Here is an 11,989-nt window from a genome sequence, read left to right as displayed (position 1 = left end):
TATATACTCCTACCTCCTGCCCTCTGCTTGGGGCACCTTCTCTGGCAGCAGCTGAGGCTCCTCCCAGTGGGGGGCTGCCCCACCTCCATGGTGCCCAAATGGTGTTCCTTTTTCCAGGAACAACTTGCCTCCTGGGATCCAGAAATCTCCCTTTGGTGTTCTATAATTCTTCACATGCAGAATGTCACAAACTGAACCCAACTTCTTCTTCCACCCTGAACTGCCATTTTTCATACCTCATTAAATGAGACACAGCAGCCAGCCCTCTGTGCCAAGAGCCAGATGTTACCTTAGACCCAACCTCTCCCTCAACTCCCTCAGCAGGGGCTTCCCAAGGCCTGGCCTTCGGATGTCTTTGGGATCTGTCCACTGCTCTACCCACTATTTCCACTTAAGCCTTCATCATTTCCTGCCTGGATCATTGCAGCAACTCTGAATCAGCCTCCCAACACCAGCCTCCCTGGCACCTGTAGCATAATCCACCACACTGCATGCAGCACACCTGGTTGTGTTTTTGTTGTTGTTGTTGTTGTTGTTTTAAATATACTTTATTGATTTTTTACAGAGAGGAAGGGAGAAGAATAGAGAGCTAGAAACATCGATGAGAAAGAAATGTCAATCAGCTGCCTCCTGCACACCCCCTACTGGGGATGTGCCCGCAACCAGTGTACATGCTTTTGACCGAATCAAACCTGGGACCTTTCAGATGCTCTTTCCACTGAACCAAACCGGTTTCGGTGCACACCTGGTTTTTATTTTTTTATTTTATTTTTTTAAAATATATTTTATTGATTTTTTACAGAGAGGAAGGGAGAGGGATAGAGAGCTAGAAACATCGATCAGCTGCCTCTTGCACATCTCCTATTGGGGATGTGCCCGCAACCAAGGTACAAAACCTTGACCGGAATCAAACCTGGGACCTTTCAGTCTGCAGACGGACGCTCTATCCACTGAGCCAAACCGGTTTCGGCACACACCTGGTTTTTAAATCAATGGTTATAGGTTATGGGTGAGCATGCTTCTTGAGGTCATGTGGAATTCAGCCTCTAACAGCGTCAGCAAATGATTGGTGCTCAATAAATGCTGATTCCACGAATGATGGCTTAGAGCAGTGGTCAGCAGACTCATTAGTCAATAAAGCCAAATATCAACAGTTCAACAATTGAAATTTCTTTTGAGAGCTGAAAACCGACTTCTGTGCATAGACCACGAAGTTTCAATTGCACTGTATGTGCATGCCTGCACGTGGTATTTTGTGGAAGAGCCACACTCAAGGGACCAAGGAGCCGCATGTGGCTCAAGAGCCTCAGTTTGCCAACCACTGGTTTAGAGCTGTCGGAGGAATGTCAGGATAAGCCAGGGAGGTCTCAGGAACTTTGGTGGGTATTCCAGACAGTGTGGTGTCACAGATACTCCAGAGAACAGGGCATCTGCTCTAGGTCCTCCAATCTAACCCCAGCCCATGGCCACCTGGCCTGAGCGGAAGCAGTCTTCTGAGCTTTCCTGAATCCCCACTCTTCCCCGCCTGGGCCTCAGTCTCTGTTCCTGTCCAGTCCTCCAGCTTCCCTGTGCAGAGGATTGAAAGAAGTTGAGGTTGAAAGTAGCTGAGGGTTTGGACCTCAGCCTTGTAAATTCAGAAACCTGAACTTTTTTTTTTTAATATATTTTATTGATTTTTCACAGAGAGGAAGAGAGAGGGATAGAGAGTTAGAAACATCAATGAGAGAGAACCATCGATCAGCTGCCTCTTGCACAGCCCCTACTGGGGATGTGCCCGCAACCAAGGTACAAGCCCTTGTCCGCAATCGAACCCAGGACCTTTCAGTCCACAGGCCGACGCTCTATCCACTGAGCCAAACCGGTTCTGGCAGAAACCTGAACTTTTAAAAGATCATTTATACCTCATACCCATTAGGATAGTTATTATTTAAAAAAAACAAAATAAAATCCCTAGCCAGTTTGCTCAGTGGATAGAGTGTCAACCTAAGACTGAAGGGTCCCGGGTTCCATTCCAGTCAAGGGCACATATCTCGGTTGCAGGCCCCACCCCCGGCCCCAGTGGAGATGTGTGCAGAAGGCAACCAATGTATGTGTCTCTCCCATCCATGATTCTCTCTCTGTGTCTTCCCTTCCCTTCCACTCTCTTTAAAAATCAATGGAAAAATTGCCGGGACTGGTTTGGCTCAGTGGATAGAGCGTCAGCCTGCGGATTGAAAGGTCCCGGGTTCGATTCCGGTCAAGGGCATGTACCTTGGTTGCGGGCACATCCCCAGTGGGGGGTGTTCAAGAAGCAGCTGGTCGATGTTTCTCTCTCATCGACGTTTCTAACTCTCTGTCCCTCTCAATTCCTCTCTGTGTAAAATCAATAAAATATATTTTAAAAATCAATGGAAAAATAACCTTTGGTGACGATTAACAAAACAAAAGAACAAGTGTTGGTGGGGATGTGGAGAAATCAGAATCCAATACTGTGCTAGTAGAAATATAAAACAGTGCAGCTGCTTTGGAAAAGAGTCTGTCAGCTCCTTAAATAGTTAAACAGAGTTACCAGATAATCCCACAAATCCACTCCTATGTATATACCCAAGAAAAATGAAACCATATGTCCCTATAAACATGTGTGCATGCCCTAGCTGGTTTGGTTCAGTGGATAGAGCATTGGTCTTTGGACTGAAGTGTCCCGGGTTCAATTCCGGTCAAGGGCATATGCCCGGGTTGCGGCCTCCATCCCCAGTAGGAGGCAAACAGGAGGCAACCTATCAATGATTCTCTGTCATCATTGATGATTCTATCTCTCTCTCTCTCCTTTTCTCTCTAAAATCAACTAAAAATATATATAAATAGCACTAACTGGTTTGGCTCAGTCAACCTGCGGACTGAAGGGTCCCAGGTTTGATTCTGGTCAAGGGCATGTACCTTGGTTGGGGACACATCCCCAGTGGGAGTTGTGCAGGAGGCAGCTGATCGATGTTTCTTTCTCATCGATGTTTCTAGCTCTCTATCCCTCTCCCTTCCTCTCTGAAGAAAAAAAAATCAATAAAATGTATTTAAAATAAAAATATAAAAATATATATAAATATATAATTGACCAGGAATTGAACTATGGCCTCCTGGTTCATAGGTTGATGCTCATTCAGCTGGTCAGGATGAATTATACACTTTTGTGGATGAAACGGGTTCTGTAGAAAGTAACCTCACAGGATGGTCTGATCATAAACTCCTATCTGGGTAACTCATGATGAGTAGTCACAACCCATATCTATAACTTTGTTTTTTAAATATATTTTTATTGATTTTTTAAGAGAGAGGGAATGCAATCCCTGCCTTGCTTTCCCACCACCATGTAATCTCCCTTATTTTCCCTCCTTAATTTCAAGTGCATACAAAAAGCTGCTAAACTATTATTTTCTGGAGCCTTTGAGATCTTGCTCTCTAGTATGTCATCCATTTGGCTCAAACTCATAAAACTTCTCCACAGGTTCAGGCATGTTTTTTACCTTGATACTTAAAAAGGGTGAGTAAAAAAATAAAAATTAAAAAGAATAGCCCTAGCCGGTTTGGCTCTGTGGATAGAGCTTAGGTCTGCAAACAAAAGGGTTCTGGTTTTAATTCTGATCAAGGGCATGTACCTTGGTTGCAGGCTCCTCCCCAGCCCAGGCCCTGGTCAGAGGTTTGTGCAGGAGGCAACCAATTGATGTATTTCTCTCACACTAATGTTGCTCTCTGTCTTTCCCTCTCTCTAAAAAAAAAAAAAAAAAAAAAAAAAAAAAAAATCAACAGAAAAATATCCTCAGGTAAGGATTTAAAAAAAAAAAAGTGACTATTATGGCATATGAATGATATCACAATAATAAATTCTTTATAAAAATATATTAATTTCAAGGAGAAATACATGAACCATGACCATTATTTGGAGACCTGCAGTGGAAGCTGAAGCAGAGGTAGTTTGGCAAACATGGAAGGCCAATAAACTACCTTCACAACATATCCAGAATCCTAACCCTCCTCAGCATCGCCACACTGCCAAGACAGTGAGATCTATTCCCAAATTCCCTCCTCTGCTTTCCAGCATCATGGCTTTCTTTGACATCCCCAGGTACACTCTCACTTCCAATCCAGGTCTCATTTCTCTCATCTGAGGACAAGAGTGTGGCCATCTGATTCCTGTTGCCTCCCATGAGATCAGCAGCTGCTCCAGAGCTCCACATGGGGAGCTGGGCCTCGCCTGCTGCCTGGGAGAGCAGGAGCTCAGCAGATGTTTCTGGAGTGACCTGGAGTCAGGAAGAGACTTATCAAGGAAGAAGGTCCACAGCAGAGGGAGCTAGAGACGCAGATAGAGATTTGAAAGACATACATGAGACACCTTTCAATGCAGCTGCTCAAACTGTTTACATACTCAAGGGGATTCACTGGCTCCCAGTACTGCAATGTGCTGGGCATCCTGACTCAGCACATCAAGGCTGGCTTGATCCAGCAGCTCAAAGATATCATCCTGGACTCTATTTTGTGTCTTTCTTCCCCCACTTTTCCATGTCAGCTTCATGCTCAAACCAGCTTTCATCAGTGTGGCATCAAATGCCTCTTGTTGCGGTTCAAGCAATAAATCTCATGTCCATATATCTTAGAGTCAGGAGGGAGCTAGAAATATCCTTCCCAGCTTCCCCACTGCCCTTGGGTTATAGGCGACTTTGGCGCTCACTGAGTCTGTCCCCTGAATGTATCTCTTATGGATCTGGAGAGTTGTAGTCTGAATGGTCTCTCTCTGACCACTGGGTACACTGGCTCTTGGTTCTCCAAGGAGAGAGGCCACCCAGCGGGAGCTACAGAGAGATCTGCAGATTCCTTCTCTTTGTTTGGGTTTGGAGGTCCCCAGATGAGGCACCAGCTGTGAAGCAATGCAAGCTGCTGTTGAGCCTTGTGTCTTCTTTTGGAGGTTCAGGGGCTCTTTGACCCAGCTGCAGTATGTTAGGTTTCAGATTGCAAAGGGCCAGCTGTGCACTTCACTTCTGCACCTCTGTACCTCCTCCGAGTCTCAGTGTGCTTTTCTCTTTCCTTCTAGTTGTATAATTTCCACTCAGCCATCCTTCTCGTGGTTCTGGATGATAACCGTTTTGTCTTTTAGTTATAGGGTTTTTTGTTTGTTTGTTTGTTTTTGTTTTTAATTTTATTATTTTTTATTTTTTTAAATCAATCTTTATTGTTCATATAATTACAAAGGTTCCTCATTTCTTCCCCCCTCCACCAGTAGTTGTAGTTTTGAAGTGGTTGTCCGAAGCAGCAAGTTCAGGTGTTTACCTATGCTTCCATCTTGGTGTCTGTCTCTCTCTCTCTCTCTCTCTCTCTCTCTCTCTCTCTCTCTCTGTCTTTTTCCAAAATGCTCAAATTCTTAACCCACCAGTGTGGCTCAGTGTTTGAGCATCTACCCAGGAACCAAGATGTCACTGGTTCCATTCCAGCTTTTGGGCTGGATCCCCAATAGTGCAGAAGGCAGCTGATCAAAGGTGCTCTCATTAATGTTTCTGTCTCTCTATTCCTTTATCTCTCTCTCTCTCACAAAACAAATAAACAAACAATAAAAATGTTTTAAAAAGAAAGCTCAGCCCTAGCTGGTTTGGCTCAGTGGATAGAGTGCTGGCCTGCAGACTGAAGGGTCCCAGGTTTGATTCTGGTCAAGGGCACATGCCTGGATTGCAGGCTTGATCCCCAGGAGGGGGTGTGCAGGAGGCAGCTTATCAATGATACGTTCTCATCATTAATGTTTCTATTTCTCTCTTCCTCTCCCTTCTTCAATAAAAATAAAAAAGAATGCTCAAATTAAAAAAAAAGATATAGTTTTTTTAAAAACTATCTTTTGCACGCCCCCTACTGGAGATTGAGCCACAACCCAGGCATGTGCCCTGGCCGGGAATCCAGCTATGATCTCCTGGTTCATAGGTCAAGTCTCACAACACTGGCTGGGTCAAATTCTTAATTTCATTTTCTCATCTATATGGGGGTATCATCTTTACTTTGAGGGATTGTAAAGTAAGTGTCTGAGGTGACCTCAGACAGAATACCCTGTCCTGGGAAGGAGGGTGTGGGAGTGGGGGTGCTGGTTTCACTTCAGTGAAAGGAAAGGCTGGGTGACCTGGCGATCACTATGCCAATTTTACTGCTTGCTCAAGGTCCTTCTTGCTGAAGAGAGGTGCAGTGGCCCTGGATGACCAGCAGGTGGCAGCGCTGAGGCGATCCCTAGTTGCAGTGAGCTCCAGAGCCTGCGTTGGGTGAACGCTGCTGGACCTCTCCAGGCTCAGCGCGAGTGCTTTCTTCAGAACCTGAACTCTAAGGTGCCCGCAGGGATGGCTTCGTGGGCGTGTGACTCACACTTGGAAGGGCCCTGGGATTGATTTAAACCATATGGTTTCATAACAGTGTTGCACAGGAGCCCTGCATTTTCATTTTGCACTAGTCCCCCAAATTACGGTGCAGTTGGCAAGGCTGGTCCTGCCTCAGGGTCCACATTACTCCCACAAATGTGCTGAACCTTCTTCCCTTTGCTGGACCTTTGCTCAGCCTCCCAGGGCTGCTGACCATGCTTGTCTCCATCAGTTTACCTTCAGCTGGGAAGCTGGAGAGGATGGGGACCCTACAGGGGGAAGATAGGACCCTAGATCAGTGGTTCTCAACCAGTGGGTCGCGACCCATTTGGGGGTTGAATGACCCTTTCACAGGGGTCACCTAAGACCATCGGAAAACACATATTTCCAGTGGTCTTAGGAACCGAGACACAGCTCCTCTATCCGTCTATCCGTCTCCAGGCGGGTCCGCCCAGATGCAGATACGCCCACATACAAGTACCCGGCGTGATGACATTATGGCCCCAACCCCGGCACATACACCCCGTACAAATACAGGTGTAGGTGACAGGGTTGGCGCCTTAATGTACTTACGTGGACCAGTCACACATGTAGAGAACAGCTACTGTGTTGAAAGCAGCAGTATTGGAGGTAAAATGGCACTTCATAAATTATAATTACTGGGTAAATGTAAAATCAACTACTGCAAAAAAAAATCTGTACTATGGGAACTGTATTAAAGGGTCGTGGCATTAGGAAGGTTGAGAACCTCTGGCCTAGAATAAAAACTTTTTTTTCCTATATTTTACTGTGATAGTTTTATGTGTCAACTCAGTGGAAGGCAGGCCTGAGAGGTGCCGAGCTAGGCTACAGTGCCCAGTTCCTTATTCAAATACTAACATAAATGTTGTCGTGAGCCCTCACTGTTTTCTCAATGGTTAGAGCATCAGCCCGAGGACTGAAGGGTTTTGAGTTCGATTCTGGTCAAGGGCACATACCTCAGTTGCAGACTCCATCCCCAGCCCTGGTCAGGGTGCAAGTGGGAGGAAACCAATTGATGTGTGTCTCTCACATTGATGTTTCTCTCTGTCTCTCCCACCTCTCTTCCACTCTATCTAAAAATCAGTGGAAAGAATATCCTCAGGTCAGGATTAACAAAAACAAACAAGCAAAAAACCCCAGAAAGATAAATGCTGCTGTGAAGGTATTTTGCACAAGTGGTTTACATCCACAAGGAGTTTATTGCCCTCATAATGTGGGTGGGCCTTATCCAATCAGGTGAAGGCTTTAAGAGCAAAACCTGAGTTCCTTCCAGAGCAGAACTTCTGCTCAAGACACATCATCAACTCCTACCTGAGTCCAGCCTGCCAGCCTGCCCTATAGATTTCAGATTTGCCAGCCTCTACAAACACAGATTCCTTAACATAAAATATAGATGTATTTATAGGTAGATAAATAAGATAGAGATAGAGAGATCGAGATAGAGATAGAGATAGAGATATTGATTTATCTATTGATTCAGTTTTTCTGGAGAGCCTTGACGGATGGACCTACCCTCAGTGGAAGGCAGGCCTAAGAAGTGCTGAGTAGCACGAGTGTCCCTCTCAGGGAAGACATTCCTCGAAGTCACAGAGAAACATGTGGGATAATTGCCATGGATCCTGCTGTTGGTTCAACTGAAATGGCCAGACATCCAAGAATAACCTTCATAAAGCTATCCCAATGCTGTAAACAGAAAATTGCAGAAACCGCTCAAAGGACTCATGAAGCACAGTTCTCATAGTCAGCTCCCATATAAATCAGACCAGGTCATGCCACTGCCCTGCCAAACCACCCCCCCCCCCAAGGCTCTTGGAATAATCCCAATTTTGTTTCAAATTTAAATTCTTTATTGTTCAAAGTATTACATGAGTCTCCTTTCCCCCCCATTGATTTCTTCCTGGGGTTGCGCCTCAAGAAGAATGTGCCACTGAACTAAGGGAACTGACCTGAGCCCTGAAGGACGGAGAAAGAGGATTCCAGGGGCAGGAACAGCAAGGGGAAGGCCTGGAAGGGGGGGGAGGGCATCTCCAGGAACTGGTTAGAAGCCAGAGCACCTCCCTCTATGAGCCAGGAGGAGGGTGGCATGAGCTGAGGGCAGAAAGGGGGACAGGGCCCAAGAGCAGACTCTGAGATCCATGGAAGGGTCTTCAGCTGGGAAATGACAGGGTCTGGTTCATACACTGAAAATTCAGAGATTGTTTCTGGCTGAGGAAGTGGGGAGCAGGCACAGTGGGGAGGCTTATTTTTTACTGTAGAATCAGCTACACTGCTAGCATTTTTTTTTAAAAAAAATTATGTACATGTATTGCCTTACAATTTATTTTTTTAATATATTTTACTGATTTTTCACAGAGAGGAAAGGAGAGGGACAGAGAGCTAGAAACATCGATGAGAAAGAAACCTCTACCAGCTGCCTCCTGCACACTCCCTATGTGCCCGTAACCAAGGCACATGCCCTTGACAGGAATCGAACCTGGGAACCCTGAGTCCGCAGACCGATGCTCTATCCTCCGAGCCAAACCGGTTTCAGCTGTTGCCTTAAAATTTAAACAAGTAATCCTCTGGATGCTGAGCAGAGCCTGGACTATAAGAGACTGGAGGGAATTTCGGTTGGTTCCCAGGACAGAGACTGCAGGCTGAGCACCTACCCTGTTTCTCCGAAAAATAAGACAGTGTCTTATATTAATTTTTGCTCCCAAAGAAGTGCTAGGTCTTATTTTCAGGGGATGTCATTTTTCCATGAAGAAGAATACGGTACACATTTATTGGAAATTTATTACCTGTATACGGTAAGGTAAATTAATTTTCATTCTGAGACAGAGCCTGGGGGGGGCCTTATTTTCAGGGGGATGCCTTATATTTCACTCAGAAGGAAACCTGTAAGTAGGTCTTATTTTCGGAGGATGTCTTATTTTTGGGAAAACATGGTAGTGACCATTCTCCTCTCTCCCTTTTTCCTCACTGACAGATCCTAGTTTCTGTGTTATCCCAAGTGACCATTTATACAGCACGTACCCAGCCAAATGGTGTTTCCCAACCTGGGGGTGCTGTTGAGTAGAAGATGTTGAGGGGAGTTATGAGAAAATTCTTGAAAAGAGAAACAGAGAACTGACAAGGGCCATTTTTACCCTCTTCTCAGCCTCTCCCGCCCATTTCCTTTCTGGGATACAGCTGTGAGGTCTGGAGCTCCAGCAGCCATCATGAACCCTGAAGTAAACTATAAGCTGCAAGTCACCACATATGAAGAGCAGAGCTGAAAGGCAGAGGAAGGGTAAGTCTCTAGTGATGTTATGGAACTTCTAGACCAGCCCTGCACACAACTGAAGTTCATTACTCTCTCAGTTTACATTTTTTGTCACAGGTTTCTATAGAGCGGTAAGAGGAGTCTTCTCACGAGTCATTCATGGACTGATGCTGATGGAGTAACCATCTTCTTAACCATCACTCTGTCAGAGTTCTGGAGAGCATCTGGCAATTATTTTTTTTTTCCTTAAAATTGATATAAATGCCGTAGAACCAGTGAGAGTTCTTGTTGATGAAAAGACATTGCATCCTAATACAGCCTAAGGGCCAGGCTCTCTTTCCCTTTCTTGAGCATATATTTTAGCACTGGCAGCTCAGAACTTGCCCTGCAAGGGATTTTTTCAAATCAAGAGGTTATGTTGAAGTGACAAGTCTAAGTGTATAGGCCTTTTAAGTCCCCTTTGAGTTTCATAGTGGTGGCATCTGGCAATTAAATATTTAGCCTAGAGGTCACTCAAAATCACTCTACTCATTGGCTAAAACTAGTCACATGGCCCCATCAAGTCAGTTATAAGGAGGCCAGGAAATGGGATTCTGCCAAGTGCCCAGAAGGCAGGGAGCCAGAAACAGATAGAGGAATCATCCCTAAGATATCAGATAGAGGTCAAGATTTGGAGGACATGTGTGTGCATGGTGACAGCTGGGTGGGGAGGACTGTGGAAGGCAGGGGGAGGGGGGGGGGCGGGAGAGAGTCATAATTCTGGCTCCACAGGAATGGCTTTAAAAGGCAGCCATGAGAACAAAATGAAATGAGTGAGGATACTCTACAGAGATAGACACTGCTGCCAAATGGGACGGCATGACCTGAACAAACAGCTGAAGTCTAGGTTGGATGAAGTCTGGACCATCACCCTCAGGCTCTGCCATCCTGATTTTGCCCTCCTCCCCTGCCCCCGAGTAACCCAGTCCCTCCATAGCTTCCCTGGGCCCCCATGTTGGAGGGGCCTTGACTTCCAGCAAGCAGGGCCTTCATCGTCTCCAGGGAACACAGACCCAACAGGGGCCTCCAGCAGACATCCGAGCCCCCACGTACAGGTGTCCAGGAGCACCTACCTGGCTTCGGGCGGGGACGAGTAGGGAAGTCACCCACCTGCTGTGTTTCCAGGATATTGCACTGTCCTGGGTGTCCCACCTGCAGAGAAGATGTGTTGCCAGGCAGATTTGCCAACACAACTGTTTACCCCGAAGCAAAGAGGAAGGCTGGAAGCAAGCAGGAACGTCAGCCCTTGGCAGGGAGCTTGTAGAACCCTCTGCCACGATAACAGCAATGCTCACTCACACTCGCACTCAGCCACCGGCCAGGCCCTGCTCCACGCACATGACTCATTAACGCCCGTAATCCTCACAACAGCCCAGTGCAGTAGGTGCTGTCATTGTCACTTTACAGATGAGGAAACTGAGGCACGGGGATAAAAGTAACACAGCTAGTTCGAGGCAGAGCCAGGATTCAAGGTGGCCTGGGCCCCGCGGCCATACTCCGTACAACTCTCCCAGCTTTCACACATGTCCTGCAGGATCCCCCAACTCTCGGCTGACCCTGGCTCCAGAGGAGGCGTGAGGCCCGGCTGGGTATCCCGTTCCCCTGGCCTCAGGGCTTGGTTCGGGAGAGAGCATGGGAGCCAAGCCCGGCCCTGTGGACCTCCCCCAGGACTCTCCTGCCAGGCCAGTGGGAACAAGGGCCTCTCTTTCCAAGAAGGTGGCTGAGCCCCTGAGAATGGAGCCGGCGCACACTGGGGAGGGGCTGGAGCTGGAAAGATAGAACCCTGAGGACAAGGCTGAACCCTGGGCCTGGCCACACCCACACTTGGCAGTTGTGCTGGTCAGCTAATCCCTTCACCTGGTCAGGGCTGGTTTCTGTCCCTTCTGAACTGTTGGTTACTTTGAAGTTCAGTGTCTAGTAGTAGCTGGCACTCAGTGGCATTTACCTGGTTCAGAGTTTTTTATGACAGCCTCTGGGTCTATGCTGGCAGCTTTATCACCCATTCTCTGCTCTGGCTCAGCCCAGGTTGAACTGCTGAACTACCCTCCCCACCAAGTACCCATCACATCCGCATCAGCTTTCCTCCCTTTGGCCTCTGCCGGGGACCCCACCTCTCCTCTCTTTCTAGGTCTCATTCAATTGCTTGTCCAAGGGGCCTTGATCACTGGGAGCTGAACTGACAGCCTCCTTCCTCTGAACCTTTGCTTTCACTGCATGGAGACAGTTCGCGGCTCACCTTCAGCAAGTGGCAGCTGCTCGAGGAAAAAGGTAGACACACCTGCTTCACCTGGTGCCCCTCCCCTTGGGGCTTGGTATTGGGTTTCCTCGA

This window comes from Pipistrellus hanaki (genome assembly GCF_964339955.1).
Source record: "Pipistrellus hanaki genome assembly, chromosome: 8".
NCBI classification, from domain to species: Eukaryota; Metazoa; Chordata; class Mammalia; order Chiroptera; family Vespertilionidae; genus Pipistrellus; species Pipistrellus hanaki.
This window is presented reverse-complemented; position numbering follows the sequence as displayed.